This window comes from Loxodonta africana, chromosome 3 (genome assembly GCF_030014295.1).
Source record: "Loxodonta africana isolate mLoxAfr1 chromosome 3, mLoxAfr1.hap2, whole genome shotgun sequence".
Classification (NCBI taxonomy): Eukaryota; Metazoa; Chordata; class Mammalia; order Proboscidea; family Elephantidae; genus Loxodonta; species Loxodonta africana.
Window position 1 is genome coordinate 149,400,063 of NC_087344.1, and position 15,366 is coordinate 149,415,428.

The 15,366-nt window shown below is 46.2% G+C and overlaps 4 long non-coding RNA genes and 1 other non-coding gene across 5 annotated transcripts; 1 reads left to right on the forward strand and 4 right to left on the reverse strand.

Annotated features, from left to right (window-relative positions):
* Positions 1-3,383: 3,383 nt before the first annotated feature.
* LOC135230764 (uncharacterized) lies at positions 3,384-9,759 on the reverse strand. The gene is made up of 2 exons (XR_010321472.1): positions 7,540-9,759; positions 3,384-5,123 (listed from the first exon to the last, which is right to left on the reverse strand). It is a non-coding gene; the product is annotated as an uncharacterized LOC135230764 (long non-coding RNA).
* An 83-nt stretch (positions 9,760-9,842) lies between these two features.
* Positions 9,843-11,701, reverse strand: LOC135230765 (uncharacterized). Its single transcript, XR_010321473.1, has 2 exons — positions 10,547-11,701; positions 9,843-10,134 (listed from the first exon to the last, which is right to left on the reverse strand). It is a non-coding gene; the product is annotated as an uncharacterized LOC135230765 (long non-coding RNA).
* Positions 10,251-10,414, reverse strand: LOC135230911 (U1 spliceosomal RNA). Its single transcript, XR_010321636.1, has one exon. It is a non-coding gene; the product is annotated as a U1 spliceosomal RNA (small nuclear RNA).
* On the forward strand, positions 10,602-13,299 carry LOC135230766 (uncharacterized). The gene is made up of 2 exons (XR_010321474.1): positions 10,602-11,954; positions 12,586-13,299. It is a non-coding gene; the product is annotated as an uncharacterized LOC135230766 (long non-coding RNA).
* A 438-nt stretch (positions 13,300-13,737) lies between these two features.
* LOC135230767 (uncharacterized) lies at positions 13,738-15,353 on the reverse strand. The gene is made up of 2 exons (XR_010321475.1): positions 15,083-15,353; positions 13,738-14,451 (listed from the first exon to the last, which is right to left on the reverse strand). It is a non-coding gene; the product is annotated as an uncharacterized LOC135230767 (long non-coding RNA).
* Positions 15,354-15,366: the final 13 nt, after the last annotated feature.

Below are 15,366 nucleotides of genomic sequence, written 5' to 3' on the forward strand. Positions count from 1 at the left end.
CAGACTCCTGGTGGTTCCATGCTGTAATGCTGACCACTCTGGACTCTGAATCCAGCTATCCGAGTTCAAGTCTCGATGGAACCTTAGTGTTTCCTTTAAAGGAAGGATTTAAAAAGAAAACTCCTTAAATTGCGAATTAAACTTGTTACTTCCGCGTCCCGCCTCTGATCCTCATTTAGGAGCTAGAAAGGTTTCGGGCCCGGAAGGAACAAGGGCGAGCTGCTCCCGATCCAGGCTACCTTCCAGATCCCCGTAGCCTTTTCCGCCTCGCGGCCGGGTCCCCTTTTCCTCTCGCCTCCTCCTCAGGAACTGAGCTCCCAGAAAATCGCAGAAAATAGCTGAGGAAGGAGGAGAGACTGGAAAGAACAGAGAAGAGAACTGGGCGTTCACAGCAGGGGCTTCAGGTGCTGGGTGTGGACCACCGCCGCTCCTCACTCAGGAGCGCTCCCATCCCTTCCTGACCCACCCGAGAACCCGGTTCCACCGATAAACCTCAAAGCTGCTTGCCTGGCATTTGTTCCTGCAAAGTTTCCTTTCACTGTGTGGACGCGTGAAGTGGATTAAGTTGGTTGGCAAGTGAGCGGAAGCCCAGTGCAGCGCCTTGTGGGCCCACTTGGTGTTGACTAGCAGGTGGTGCACCCATCCACAGCGTTTTTCCCCTTGCAGGCTGTCTGCAGGGCCTGGAGTGGAAAACTGGAAAATGAAGGCATAACAATGTTTCTTTAGAGATGAAAAGAGAAAGAGCCCAATAACTTGTTATATGGGTTGAAAGTGGTTATCTCTGGAGAACAGGAAATGTAGCAAGGGATCAGGGCACTACTGTTTTTCAGAAATATTGGGCATATGGTACTTTGATAAAATATGTACTAAATAAAAATAATTTCTTTGTTATGTAGAATGTTTTTTATTTAAATCAAAATTTTTATGTACTCCAACGTATCAAAGATTCTGGGGTTTGTGTCACATTCTACAGGCCTTTCACTGTAAGATTATAAAAATGTTATGGGGCAATTTTGAAGCAAACAACCAGCCATTATTCCCCTTTTCATGAGCTGAGCAGATGGACTAACAGACTTGAAGATCCTCCCACGTGTAACCGTCTCTATGGCTCATGCACTGAAGCATCAGCAACTGAGAGGACTGGACGTGATTTAGTGTAAACAGTCCTGAGACCAAGGAAATCCATTAAACTCTGCAAATCTCAGCTTCCTCATCAGCAACATGCCAAACCTTGCCTTCGGTGCTGGCTCAGACATAACTGGGCAATCTTCCATGCTAAGGAGAAGAGCACCTCTCAGCTCTTAAACTCATCAAGGTAGCTCAGGCCATAGGCATTGCAACTTCTCATTTTGAGGTCCTGCACATTGCCTAGTTTTCCTTGTATCTGCACCTCTTTGCTATCCTCTTTGATATCCAGTGACCCCTGGGGTTGTACAGATAGATCCCTATGTGCTGTCTCCACAGCGGCCACAAGGAGGGGCCAGGACCTTTCCGCTTGGGACTATTGTTGTTATCTCTTCAAACTTTTTTTCTGTCACTCCAGCTGCTCTGTTTCCAGGACTGCAGTTACGTGGATATTAGGCCACTTGATGTTTTCTCACAGGTCAAGGATGCTCTGGTCTTTTCGTTTTTAGTTCTTTTTTCCCTCTGGCTTCATTTTAGATAATTTATGTTCTACAGTGTCCAATTAACTGATAAAGTCATCCAATGTATTTTTCAATTCTAGAACTTCTCTTGGAGTCATATATATATACATATATCATTCATTTCCGTCCTCATTAAGCTCATGCTTTCCTCCATTTCTCTGAACATACACAGTGTGTTCATAATAGCTGTTTTAATATTTTGTCATTGATTCTATCATGTAAGTTATTTCTGCGTCTGTTTCTGTTGACTTTTCTCACGGTTATGGATCATATTTTCTGGCACCAGGACTCCACTCTTGGCATACCTAAAAATTTTTATTAGATGCCAGACATTCCTAATTTTATGTTAAGTGTTTTAAAAAATATTTTTCTATAATCCTTGTAATATTTTTGGACTTTGGTCTGCGATGCCATTAAGTTGCGTGGAAACAGTTTGATTCTTTCCAGGCTGGCTTTTAAGCTTTGTTTGGCGTGTTCAGAAAATCCTTAGTCTAAGGCTAATGTGGACACAGTGTTGAGGTATTACCCTCCTGAAGACTCTCCTTCATGCCAATGTGTTAGATGCTCTTTCCATACAGGCTCGTGGGAACACACACTCTTAGGCGGTCAGCCTGAGCTCTGTCCTACACTTCCTGAAGTTCAGTGTCTCCAGAGAGCTGTTTCACATATATTTTGTTTTGTCTTCTAGTGGTTTAAGGTAGAAATGTAAATACAATCTCAGCTACTCCATTACGGCCCAAAGCAGAAACCTATACACTTACATTTCACAATTAAGCGGAAAAACAAAGACCTATCTTCCATGTTAGTTTCTATCTCCCATACCCAAAATGCAAAGTGTGGTGCATAGTGCTCAAGTGCTAAGGCTCCTCACAAAAAGGTCCACAGTTCAAATCCAGCAGGCACTCCCTGAAAAGTCTATGCGGCAGTTCTGCTCTGTCCTGTAGGGCCACTATGAGTTGGAATCACCTTGACAGCAATAGGTTTGGCTTTTCTTTGGTATACCTAATATGTGCCATACACTGTTATGTGTATTATTACATCATCCCATTAATCTATACAGTAACTCTACAAGACAGTTAATACTATTATTTTCATATGAGACTTGAAACACTGAACGAGCTGGCCCGAGGTCAAACAGAAGGCAAGTAGTGGTGCCAGCACTGGAAGGGAGGCCTTCCCAGAGGTAGTGCCCCTAGCCACAGACCAGCCCGAAGATCTTTGTAATAACCTTGGGATATCTGATATGCCTGGGATCCAGTATCCAAGGAGTTCCTAGCCACCATGTGGATAGACTCCTTTTGGTTAGAAACTGCTCCCTCAGGGAGCCAGAGCATAACTTAGCCCTTAAGCTCTGGCTGAGGAAAAGAGCCCTTAAACTCTCTGCACAGCCATGTTTTCTTATCGGAAAGGCACTGAAAATGGACTTTGGTCTTAACTGAGGTATTTTACTTGGGTAAGGAAACCTCCTGCTGCTGGGGAGAAGAGTTGACGGCTCTTCTTCATCGAGCTGTATCAGTCTGTGGGATGCGCGGCTTGTAGTTTCAATGTCTTCAGCGGTCACTCGGCATCTTGCACGTTTTAGCTGGTTTTCTTTGAACCTGCCTTTGTTTTCGCCCCCCTCCCTCCGCCCTTTAGCCTCCTTAGCATCTTCTGGGGCCTTTCAGATCTCTGTGTGCTGTGCCCGCAGTAGCCACGAGGGGGCGCCATGGTCCTTCGTTGCTTTTCTCAATAGTGACGAATGAGTCGAGGTTATTTCAATTTACTAGGACACTGTGGCTCAGAAGGAGAGCGAGATGAGGACACAGCCTGGGGAGGTTTGGCAAAAAATGCCCACACCTGCCAACACAAGACCTAGGATTTTCTTCTAAAATATAGTTTAATATTCAGCATTTTCAGAGAAGGAAATATCTAAAGTTATTTCTGACAGTGAGAAGATAATGTCCTATTTACTTAAATTCCCCGAGGCCCTGGGTGGCAAAAGCAGTTAAACGCTTGACTACTAGCCCAAAGGTTGGTGTTTCAAATCCACCCAGAGGCATCTTGGAAGACACACCTGGCAGTCTGCTTCCTAAAGATCACAGCTTTGAAAGCCCTATGGAGCAGTTCCACTCGGCACACAGAGGGTGGTGATGAGTAGGAATCCACTTGACAGCAACTAACAACAACAGCACTTACAGTCTCCACCATCATCGAAAGAGAGGGCAGCTTAAGGGATCTTCCTAATTTTCCATTCTCCTGATGCATGTCAGGTGCAAATCCGAGGCAGAGAGAGAGCTAATGCTGTCTGCCCAGGAAGGAGGTGTAAGAGAGGCCTTGAGGAAAGGGGTGGGGGAAGAGGAAACTGAAGCCACCGACTCAGAGCTTCTTGTCAAGCAGACTAGCGAATTGAAGTCAGCCAGACACAGGGTTGAAAGAACAGAAAGTTTTCTTCACAGTTGCAAACTGGGAGACAGGCAGGGCCTCGTGACCTAAGGCTGCCAGCTCCCTGACCCAGGGCAGATTTGCTTCTTTCATAGAGAGAAAAAAAAAAAAGAGAGTGACATACATATGTATGAACAAGGAGGGGAGGATCTTCAGTCTTTTAATGCATGCTCAGTCCACATAATTTTAGTGAATGGGTTTTTGCACAGGGCTCTAGAAATACTGCACACAGCCCTGAAAACAAGGCGATGGCTGGCTACCGCCAACCCAGGAAGGTCCTATAGCGCATAGATTCAGAGTCAGTGCCAAGAGAAGACAAGAAACCTGGGCATTCGACTAATCACCACGGTGAAGTGCTGTAAAAGTTGTAACAAAAATGTAACAAGAGTAGACTTTTCTGAAAAACAGCTATTATGGGATGGTTAATAACCCTTAATAACCTTTTCATGACTGCCTGCTTCAAAACTGGAGCCAGAAAAATAAAGAGGCTGCTTTTGGGGCAAGGGGTGCTGTAAAAAGGTGGGAAAAGTAGCATCAGCATCAGAACCTTTCAGAATTCAAGGGGGATAATGACCAGGATCAGCCCAAAGCTGATTCCCATGCGGTGGCAGTCAGACATACCACCAGCCTCCAAACTTTTTACCAATTCTGACATCATCCACCCCTCCCACGGCACTCTCTACTTCTCTTTGGGGTTCAATGATCTGTTCCCATGGCCACACAGAACCACACTTATAGTTTAGTGGTTTATTAAGGAAGTAACAGGGTACAACTCAGGATCAGGATCAGAAAGCATACAGGCAAAGTCTCCCTTCTTCAGTGTAGGACATCTCTCTCAGCTCCTCTCAGCCATTCAGGGCTCCTCTCGGCCCCCTCAGGACAGGCTCCTCTTGGCTCCGCTGTCTGTCGCCACTGTTCTGCCACTGGGCCCCTTCCAGGCCTGTCACCATCTTCAGCGTTATCGCCCTTGACCTGTGTTACAGCTCTTTTAAGAGGTTCTTTACCTCTTCTCTCTCTCTCTGCTTCTTCGCACTTCTTTCTTCCTTCTGCTTCTTCCTGTCTAAAAAAACCTCTGTGGGGTATACTGTGCATATATATATATATACATACACACACACACACACACACACACAAATTCCTCCTCGGTTTCAAGGCATGGCCCTCCCACCGAGGCCATGAATTGAACAATCCCCTCTTGGTAGGCCAGAGATACTTCATTTGCATAGTAGCCTACAGATACTCCATTTGCATAGCCTATAGTCACCACATTTGCATGGTATATTGACCAATCCGGCAAGGTGCATCCTAATTACAGGGCAGACTGCATGCAACTCAGGGCCAGACAAAAAGTATCAAACCTCAACTTGTTTACAGCTTGCTCAGGAAATGTCAGTCAGCCTGAAGAAAAATAACAAACCCTCTGGGGGTAGAAAACTAGGGCAAAGGTAATGCCTCAGGCCTTAGCTGTTTTACCAAAGAACCAAGGCAAAAAGGTCACTTAAGGGATCTCATGTCACCGCAGGTGTGTTGGGGTGGTATCTGGAGAAATTGTCTGGTAATAGGTGTAGGACTTGGAAGCAAGACATCAAGCACGCCAGCTGTCACCCTAGGAAAGAAATCTGAGGAAAGTTTAGACGTGGAAAGGGCATTTGATGAAGTGTTGCCACCAGGCTTATGATACCAACGCTCTTTCTCATCTCTACAAAGAAGGCATCAAAGTGGGCTTGATGTGCTTGTTATGCATGGTGGGTATGAATATGGAATTAAATACATACTTATTCATATTAAAATACTCATCCTTGTACCACCTAAAACTATCTCAAGTACTAGCAGTGGTGCCCATACCACATACTGGGAAACCGGCTATTGAAAAGTAAAAAAACGAGCCCCACCTGGGGGTACAAAGTTATTTGCTGTGACGGAATCTCCTAATGCGACGTCTCAGGCCAAGGGCTCAAAAAACCCACTAAGTGCCAAGGAAACACAGCCCATCGTAATTCTTCCGAGAAGAATCAGAGAGCCAGAGGGATCTCCAGAAACTATCCCAGGCACCCTCTCATTTACAGACAGAGAAACAGGCTCTGAGTTGAGGTCCAGGACTTGCCCAAGGCATGTGGCAAGGCTGGCGCAGATGCAGCAGGTTCTTGGTCTCCCTGAGTCTGGGAAGATGTAGCTAGGATGCAGGTGGATTCACTCAGGACAAGGCCCCAGCACAAGAGCCTACTGGTGGGACATTTGAGACTGAGACCCAGGACCTAAGGGCTGTATATTTTCAGAGTGATTCTACCAGAAAGCCCATTCTTATACTCCCAGGTCAATGAGGAATTCCCAGTCTCTGTCCTTTTATTAAGACCAATGTTCCAGTCCCCAAATCCTGGGCACTTTTTCTACCTTACACCTTCTTTGTTTTTAAGCTGATTTTGAAACGTAAAATTCTCAGGCATAAAGGAATTTAACAGCTAATTTCTTTCAACATCCACTGAATTCACCTGACATCTTCACCGGCTGGTTGGAATCCACATTCTTCCTTTTTTTTTTTTTTTCCCCTCACTGTAAACTATAACTCCACAGCAATATCAATTTCTCAGTGGAAAAGAATCTAGCTAAGCAATCAAGAAATGCACATAAGTTGCAGGGATTTATTGTAATGGAACAGAAGTCTGACAAGCAAACAAAATGTTCTGACTGTTCAGCAACTGACCACCAATCTCTGGGTGTCTTCACGTGACTTGAGGGTCTGAAATTTAAGTCAACAGGAGCTGGAGCTTCTTGAAGCTGGAAATCATTTATGAGGAGGAACATGTCTTTGCTACTGGGGACTGTGGGTTCTGGGTAAATATTAAAAATAGAAGCCCCAAAGCCACTAAGTCTGGACTGAGATAACAGATAAAGTCAGAGACCACAATTAGTAGCTAATGAAGAACTCTGAAAGACAGGGAGAGCTGTATGCAAAGGTACTCTCCACCTGTCATCTCCTATAGGTTCTGGGTCTTCTCTGCAAAGAGAAGAGTGTTTGAATTCTTAGTAACACCTGGCCGTGGACCTCCATGCAGGGCCAGCCTCATGGGCACATGACCTGTACAGTCACCGAGGGCCCCACGCTCAGAAGGATCCTCGCGCTTGGTTTAATGTTCTGCTGTCATCGTCTGGGGGAATTATTTAGAAGTTTATCTTTGAACTTGTGTTTTGTAAGTGAAATTCAGTTAGACAAGGAAGCGGGCACGTGAGTAGAGGAAACGCACAATACATCTGTCTGCCGCAGTTCCTCGCTGGCTCATTTACATACAGCAATCTTGATAACCCCATGAGCACAGAATTAAGGTGCACAGACAATGCATGGAGGTTCAGCGAGACTCAAAGTCACTACTAGGTGTCAAGCACAAGACAAGGCAGAGTCAAGGCATGACAGATTCAGACAGTTTAAAAAAAAAAAAAAAGATCCTTTTTTACGTTCCGATCCTTTATTACTTACGTGGGCAGTGAAAGGAAAAGTTGTCAAAGCTGCCAGCTCCTCATGGCCCTCTCCTAAGTCGACGCTCAAAAAAGGTGGCCAGATGATGGCAACATAAGTAGGTGGACGGTCTGTTGCTGAGCAATCAAGGCCTCACTGCAGCTGAGCAGTTTTATATCCCGTGGCTGTGCCCTAAGGAGGGCTAGGTGCAAAGTCCCACCCCTCACTGGAAGCAGGGAGGTGGACGGGAAAACTGTCTAGAGGAGGCCTCCCACAAAAAAGAGAGGCAGATGAGAAAAGGGTCAAGCTCCTCACAAGACTGTCTATCCTATGTTCCCGGGTGGAGGACTTGGTGTCTCCGTCATCTAGTGCTGCCGTAACAGAAGTACCACAAGCAGATGGCTTTAACAAAGAGAAGTTTATTCTCTCACAGTCTAGTAGGCTACAACCGCAAATTCAGGGTGTCAGCTCCAGGGGTTGGCTTTCTCTCTTGGTCGTCTCTGGAGGAAGATTCCTTGTGACCCAGGGACCCTAGGGCCAAAGCATTCGCTCTGCTCCCGCTGTTGCTTTCTTGGTGGTATGAGGTCCCCATTCTCTGCTTCCTTCTCTTTATCTTTTGAGAGCTAAAAGGTGGTGCAGGCCACACCCTGGGGAAACTCCCTTCACACTGGATCAGGGATGTGACCTGGCTAAGGGTGGTGTTACAATCCCACCCTAATCCTCTTTTAACAAAAAATTACAATCACATGATGGAGGATAACCACAGAACACTGGGAATGGTGGCCTAACCAAGTTGACACCTGTTTTGGGGGGGACACAATTCAATCCATGATACTTGGGTTCTGGCCTATGTGGACATGTACAAGGTGGTCAGAACACCACGGCAGAGCCGTTGCCCTGCACGAGGCGTGTCTAAAACTGAAGGGGGCACTGACAGCCCTGGGAAGAAATGCTTTCTTGTCAACCAGAAGTTGTTTCAGGATCTTCGGGCTTTGAAAACAGACGGGATGTTTTTTACTGACATTAAAAAGAGCACCAGCCATGGAATTCTCTCTCCCTCTAGGGTTAGGTATTGAATTGTGTCCCCCAAAGAGGTATCTCGAAGTCCTAACCCCTGTACCTGTGAACGTGACCTTGTTTGGGGTAATAAGGTCTTTGTCTGAAGATAAACCCACCGCAGTGGAGTCAATTCCGACTCATAGCGACTTTATAGGATCAAGAAGAAAACTGCCCCGTAGGGTTTCCAAGGCTGTAAATGTGCGTGTGTGTGTGTGTGTGTGTGTGTTTTAGGTGAAAGTTTACAGCACAAATTAGCTTCTCGTTCAAAAATTTATACACAAATTGTTTTGTGACATTGGTTGCAATCCCTCTAATGTGTCAGCATTCTCCTCTTTTCCCTTTACACTCCGGGTTCCCCGTGTCTTTTCGTCCAGGTTTCCTGTCCCTTCCTGCCTTCTTGTCTTTGTTTTGGGGCAGGTGTTGCCCATGAGTTCTCCTATACTCGATGGAATTAAGAAGCTCATTCCTCACGTGTTATTGTTTGTTTTATAGCCCTGTCTACTCTTTCTGTTGTTGTTTTTTTTTTTTTTAATTGTACTTTAGATGAAGGTTTACAGAGCAAAGTAGCTTCTCATTTAAAAAAAATTAATACGCGTGTTGTTTTGTACATTGGTTGCCAACCCCATGACAACACTCTCCCCTTCTCGACCCGGGGTTCCCCATTACCAGCTTTCCTGTCCTCTCCTGCCTTCTAGCCCTTGCCCTAGTGTTTTTCCAGTCTGTGTCAGACCAGTAAGCTTGGTCTTTTGTGAATGTGTGTGAGTTGGAATTTTGTTCTACATTTTTCTCTGGCTCTGTCTGGGACCCTCTATGGTGATCCCTGTCAGAGCAGTCGGTGGTGGCAGCTGGACACCATCTAGTTGTGCTAGACTCAGGCTGTGGTACTCATGGTCCATTAGGCCTTTGGACTAATCTTCCCCTTGTGTCTTTGGTTTTCTTCATTCTCAAGGCTGTAAATCTTTACTGGAAGCCGACTGCCACTTGTTTCTCCCACTCTTTGAAGAGAGTTATCAGTTAAGTAACACCAGAGAAGGGTGGGTCCTAGTTCTAATCCTTTCTGAGTGCTGTTTCATAAAAGAGAAGAGCACAGAGGGTCAGGCACAGGAGGAACAGACCAACGAAAGCCCAGAAACCAAGGAAGGCCCTTCCCCCAGGAGCCCACGAGCCCACGAGGAGGATAGCCCCGCCAAGGAAGGCCCTTCCCCCAGGAGCCCACGAGCCCACGAGGAGGATAGCCCCGCCGACGCCCTAATTTGGGACTCCTACCCCCTTTTTTTTTTTTACCCCCTAGGGCACTGAGGTGAATAAACACGTGGCTCTTGAAAGCCAGAAACTTAGCTGCATTTTCACCGTAACAGGTCTTCCTACGAAATTTTGAGCAACGCTACCAACGACCCAGTAGAGAACCTCAGCCGTCTTCTTACAGGGATGCCCCGTAATTAAGGAGCAAAGTGGTTTTGCCATACGCAGACGTTTTTTCCACATGTGCTGATGGTCGACTCGCCTTTCCCGCGAAGAAAAACAGCAACGTCGATCGCACTACTTGCCCGGAAGTAACTAAGTGGTGGAGAAAGCAAACCCACAAAGACCGGATAGCTCGACGGAAACTCCACGCCTGAAAAAGCTTGGAGACTACAGAAAAAGTCTAATCTATCTTTCCAGACCAGAAAAACCAGGGGAAAGCGCGAACGCAGTCCCCCACTACCACAAATTATGCAGTCGAGTTTCCCACATTTGGGGAAATCGCAGGGGGCAGCACATCCGGAGTGCAATGGATAAGCCTCGCCCTGGGAAAACCACCTTCGTGATCATGGTATCTCCCCTGCCAGGTAAGTATGAGTTTCTCTTCTGCCGCCCCCACGCAGCCTCGCACTCCTTACTCTTTTCGCAGACGGTCATTTCGCTAGCCTCACTCCCGACCCCTCAGAGCCCTTCTACGCTCCTACAGCACACAATTTCATGGACAGACCTGGACTTCTTCCCACACCACGAACAGTCATAACGTGTTTAAGCAGTACACGCCGATCCAGCAGCCACTGCGCTTCCGTATCTACATAAGACACTGCCCGGTCAGTGACATCACCGACCGCGCTCTTCCCGCCTACCCACGGCCCGCCCCCTCCCCGCGTTTTCCTCCTCCCGTTCCTCCCAGACGGCCAATGAGCGGGCCGGCAGCCCGAGGAAGAAGTGACGTCTCCCTTCCCCCTCCCCAGCGGCCACCGTTTACGCGGCGAGCCGAGTCGGGGGCCTGGCCCAGCCGCGTCTCTCCCGGACTGCGCGGCTTCTTCACTTCTCCTTCCCCACGCCCCTTTGGCTTTCGGCTGAAGCCTGTGCAACTTTCTCGGAATAATGAGTGGCTCTTAACACGTAGAATAGAACAAAAATTGATATTAGCCCTGACCTCGGGATCATTTTTTTCCATGGCATAGAATGTATCCTTTTTTTTTTTTTTTTTTCCCCGAAGGCACCTTACGGAGACCAAGACGAGTGTGTTACCTAGAGAATTTGCAGCCATCCACCCATCACAGAGACAAACATGTTTAAACACGTTTTGTGTGGAATACACCCGTGCATGTATGAACTGGAACCCTAGCAGCAGTACTTTTTGACTTAACCCTCCTGTTACTCAGTGACATTGGTTACACTTTTCACAATGTGTCAGCATTCTCGTTATTTCCTTTGTGACGGTTCTGTTTCCATCAGTTCCCTGGCCCTCCTTACCTTCATCATCGTCGGCCTAGGGTGAATTTTGACTGTTAGGTCTCATTATTTAGAGGAGCACAGTAGTCGCAGGTGATATTTATTTTATGAGCCACTCTGTGTTTGGGCTGATAGGTGAACACCAGGAGTGGTTTGAGATCCAAGGACAAAGGGTATCCCAGGGGGATAGTCTCAGGCGTTCCTCTGGTCTCCACGGGTCCAATAAGTATTGACTTTTTTTTTTTTTAGGAATTTGAGTTTTGTTCTATGTTTTTCTCCCATGCTATCCTGGACCATCTATTGTATTTGTATCCCTGGTGGGAACGGTCGGTAATGGTAGCCGGGCACCATCTCGGTATTCTGCTCTCTAGGTAGATGAGGCTGTGCTCCCTGTAGACTAGTTTCGTCTTTGGAGTCTTTGGTTTCCTTTTTCTCTTTTGCTCCTCTTTATTTTTCTTAAGATAAAAATCCTCTGGGACAACTTTCTTGGCATTCTGACCTAGTGAAAAAACCTGGCGTCACCCTACAGTGAAGCTCAAAGTTGGCAAAGTCCACTCACTCAGGGTTTTCTATCTGCTTTTTAGGTCTCTGCTCTTAACTAGAGGATGACCAGATTTACCCAGATTTACCTGAGAAAATCATCTCATACCAGCCACGGCTCTGACGGGAAACAGAAGGTACATGCAAACTCAGTGATTCAAAGAGAGTTTTATGAAGGGAATATTTAATTCTGTGAGATGTGAGGGCAGGATCAAAAGAACTCAGCATAGGATAGTGAAGCACCTGGGAGCTGGAAACTGCAGGGAGGCCATTAACACCTCCAGGCCTGGATGGGGGTGGGTGGGGAAGGAGGGTGGAGGATTATTTACTAGACCCTGGGAGACCCAGAGCCTTGGCGAGGGTCACAGGACAGGCCTGTGGTCTCTGGAAGAGGAATGAGCAAGTGACAGCCAAACCTAGCCCTGGCGGGGAGGGGAGGGAGCCCTAGGGGATTTAAAAATACCAGGAACTCTCTACTCCTACCCTTTGATTACCTTCCTCTACCTCCAGTTGGCCATACCCAACAGGAACCATGAGGGCAAGGAAGTCCAGGAGATGAAGTAGAGAAAATATATTTTCCTTAGTGTCGTAGTATTAAAATACAGGGAATATATTTTCTAGTTTTTTATATAGCTGTATAAGCTGTAATTAGTCTGTAGTCTTTGAAACGTATTTACTTGCTCTAAAATCTGTCTCATGATTGTTCCTTTAAAGAAAAATGAGGCAATCAATTGTTTTATTGTTGATTAAACTATGTTCCTCTCCCAGGGAGAAAAACACACAAGACTGAGATAGCTGAACAAAGCTTAGGTCCACCTCAAAGAGAAGTCAACATTCCTGAAAATCTCTAAACCCTGAGAGAAACCAGGATGGCGTGAAGAGACTGGCAAGACTCTCCGATGACATGATGAGACTTACGAGGCTTCAATGGTAGATCACTTTATCGTCAAGTCCACCTCAAAGAAAAGTCAGGATCCCTGGAAATCTCTAAACCCTAACCTTCTCCCTATAAAGCCCTCCAGTTAGCCCTTTAGAGTTAGACCGGATTTGGGAGAAATTTAACCCCCTCTGTCTCTTGGACACCGGTGTTCAATAAAGCCCTCTTGGTGCTTACCTCCTCCTGTCTCAGTATTGGCTTTATAGCATGCGGCTGGAATCTGCGATGTGCAGTAACAGAGATGCTGCCTGTGGAGATCAGATTGAGTTGTTCCTTCCTTGCTCTTGCTGCCTTTTTCCCTTGGAAGTATCTTTGACAGTGTTCCTACAACTCTACTATCATGGTTTTAATTTCCGAGATATTTGTTTGCTGAATGCGCCTTTCTTCCCTTTTTTAATTTTTTATCGTGCTTTAGGTGAGCGTTTACAGCTCAAGTTAATTCCTCATACAAAAATATGGGCTCAAACATAGCAAATATTGTCAGGATGACGCAGGAATGGGCACTGTTACGTCCTGTTGTACACGGGGTCGCTATGAGCCAGAGATGACTTGACGGCAGCTACCAACGTAACAATGCATAGGTCAAATATTGCACCCATGAAACAAGAACTGGTTGGAAAAAAGAAAGGAGCGGAGGCGGGGCCAAGACTGCAGAGTGGTCAGAGGCTTCCTGCAGTCCCTCTTACAACAAAGACCCCCCAGAAAAGTGAATCCATTTTACACAACCATCTAGGAGCCCTGAACATCAAAGTTGAGGAGTCAGACTGAGCAGCAGGAGGAGGGAGAGACAGTTCAGAAGACCTGAGGATTTGCCAGACCTGACCTGGCTGGCACCCTGCAGGCTGGATCAGCTGATGCTGCAGGGCTGACTACTCTGCTGTCTTGGGCCCGCCTCCGCTCCTTTCTTTTTTCCAACCAGTTCTTGTTTCATGGGTGCAATATTTGACCTATGCGTTGTTACGTTGGTAGCTGCCGTCAAGTCATCTCTGGCTCATAGCGACCCCGTGTACAACAGGACGTAACAGTGCCCATTCCTGCGTCATCCTGACAATATTTGCTATGTTTGAGCCCATATTTTTGTATGAGGAATTAACTTGAGCTGTAAACGCTCACCTAAAGCACGATAAAAAATTAAAAAAGGGAAGAAAGGCGCATTCAGCAAACAAATATCTCGGAAATTAAAACCATGATAGTAGAGTTGTAGGAACACTGTCAAAGATACTTCCAAGGGAAAAAGGCAGCAAGAGCAAGGAAGGAACAACTCAATCTGATCTCCACAGGCAGCATCTCTGTTACTGCACATCGCAGATTCCAGCCGCATGCTATAAAGCCAATACTGAGACAGGAGGAGGTAAGCACCAAGAGGGCTTTATTGAACACCGGTGTCCAAGAGACAGAGGGGGTTAAATTTCTCCCAAATCCGGTCTAACTCTAAAGGGCTAACTGGAGGGCTTTATAGGGAGAAGGTTAGGGTTTAGAGATTTCCAGGGATCCTGACTTTTCTTTGAGGTGGACTTGACGATAAAGTGATCTACCATTGAAGCCTCGTAAGTCTCATCATGTCATCGGAGAGTCTTGCCAGTCTCTTCACGCCATCCTGGTTTCTCTCAGGGTTTAGAGATTTTCAGGAATGTTGACTTCTCTTTGAGGTGGACCTAAGCTTTGTTCAGCTATCTCAGTCTTGTGTGTTTTTCTCCCTGGGAGAGGAACATAGTTTAATCAACAATAAAACAATTGATTGCCTCATTTTTCTTTAAAGGAACAATCATGAGACAGATTTTAGAGCAAGTAAATACGTTTCAAAGACTACAGACTAATTACAGCTTATACAGCTATATAAAAAACTAGAAAATATATTCCCTGTATTTTAATACTACGACACTAAGGAAAATATATTTTCTCTACTTCATCTCCTGGACTTCCTTGCCCTCATGGTTCCTGTTGGGTATGGCCAACTGGAGGTAGAGGAAGGTAATCAAAGGGTAGGAGTAGAGAGTTCCTGGTATTTTTAAATCCCCTAGGGCTCCCTCCCCTCCCCGCCAGGGCTAGGTTTGGCTGTCACTTGCTCATTCCTCTTCCAGAGACCACAGGCCTGTCCTGTGACCCTCGCCAAGGCTCTGGGTCTCCCAGGGTCTAGTAAATAATCCTCCACCCTCCTTCCCCACCCACCCCCATCCAGGCCTGGAGGTGTTAATGGCCTCCCTGCAGTTTCCAGCTCCCAGGTGCTTCACTATCCTATGCTGAGTTCTTTTGATCCTGCCCTCACATCTCACAGAATTAAATATTCCCTTCATAAAACTCTCTTTGAATCACTGAGTTTGCATGTACCTTCTGTTTCCCGTCAGAGCCGTGGCTGGTATGAGATGATTTTCTCAGGTAAATCTGGGTAAATCTGGTCATCCTCTAGTTAAGAGCAGAGACCTAAAAAGCAGATAGAAAACCCTGAGTGAGTGGACTTTGCCAACTTTGAGCTTCACTGTAGGGTGACGCCAGGTTTTTTCACTAGGTCAGAATGCCAAGAAAGTTGTCCCAGAGGATTTTTATCTTAAGAAAAATAAAGAGGAGCAAAAGAGAAAAAGGAAACCAAAGACTCCAAAGACGAAACTAGTCTA